This window comes from Aplysia californica, unplaced genomic scaffold (genome assembly GCF_000002075.1).
Source record: "Aplysia californica isolate F4 #8 unplaced genomic scaffold, AplCal3.0 scaffold00972, whole genome shotgun sequence".
In the NCBI taxonomy this organism is placed as follows: domain Eukaryota; kingdom Metazoa; phylum Mollusca; class Gastropoda; order Aplysiida; family Aplysiidae; genus Aplysia; species Aplysia californica.
In genome coordinates, this window is record NW_004798242.1 from 215,101 (window position 1) to 216,423 (window position 1,323).

The window sequence follows — 1,323 nt, forward strand, 5'->3', positions numbered from 1 at the left end:
ATGTATTGGGCTTCATGGCTTTATGTTTATATAAATTACATCTTCAACGCTCCAACATAATTATATATCACTTATTTATGTTGTTTTTGACTAATTAATACATCCTCAAAGTACTAAACATATATCATAATTATATATCACTTATTATGTTGTTTTTGACTAATTAATACATCCTCAAAGTACTAAACATATATCATAATTATATATCACTTATTATGTTGTTTTTGACTAATTAATACATCCTCAGAGTACTAAACATATATCATAATTATATTATGGCTTTATAGGAGTACAACTTCAACGTATGAACATACACCATTTCTCAGGTGTTATGGCTTTATAAATATACGAGCACATGTACTTGTTCAACGTACCAACATAAATCATTTATAAGGTGTTATGGCTTTATAAATATACGAGCACATGTACTTGTTCAACGTACCAACATAAATCATTTATAAGGTGTTATGGCTTTATAAATATACGAGCACATGTACTTGTTCAACGTACCAACATAAATCATTTATCAGGTGTTATGGCTTTATAAATACGAGCACATGTACTTGTTCAACGTACCGACATACATCATTAATCAGGTGTTATGGCTTTATAAATACGACCATATATATCATGTACATTGTATGTAGTTCCGTACGTCATGGCACATTGAAAGGATTTCGCGACATCAGTGCTTTCTTGTAGTATCTTCATATTTTAACAGTGAAAATGTGACTTCTTCTTAAACTCACTCTTTGTTAGGAACTGTTTTCATTATTATTAAAAAGGCTGCCCTTATAAAAAATGGAGATACGACAAGAAAGCACTGAAGTCGCGATTTGTGAGGCACAAGGGCGTGAGCAAAAATGGGGACCAATTTGTGATGATTGTGTACAACAATAGTTTTTTTCAAGTAAAATACAGCACCAAAGTGTAAAAAGAATGTCTGTGGAAAAGCATACATACATATTTATGATTACTGCAATAAATAAAGAATTAATTACAAAGGCAAGTTTGATGTTTGGTTTGTGTCTCTAGTTTGTGTTTTCAGCTTTACCTAGCAGCTGCTAGTTGAGAACTGCTGCTTTTTCCTTCCTCATCCTTACTATCGTCATTTTCCTCTACTTCTTTTGCCTCTTTGTCACTCAATTGTGAAATGCCATTTCTCGGGTGCCTTGATAGTCGAAGCAGACCTTGTGCTGTTGAGGCTAGAGAAGTGAGCAGAGAAAGCCTGGTTCCCCGTTTGGACTTCTCTGTTGACATCCACCCCTTGGCGTTCATAATATGACCTTATGCAGTTGTGAGTGCCGTAAAACAGCCCCCCCC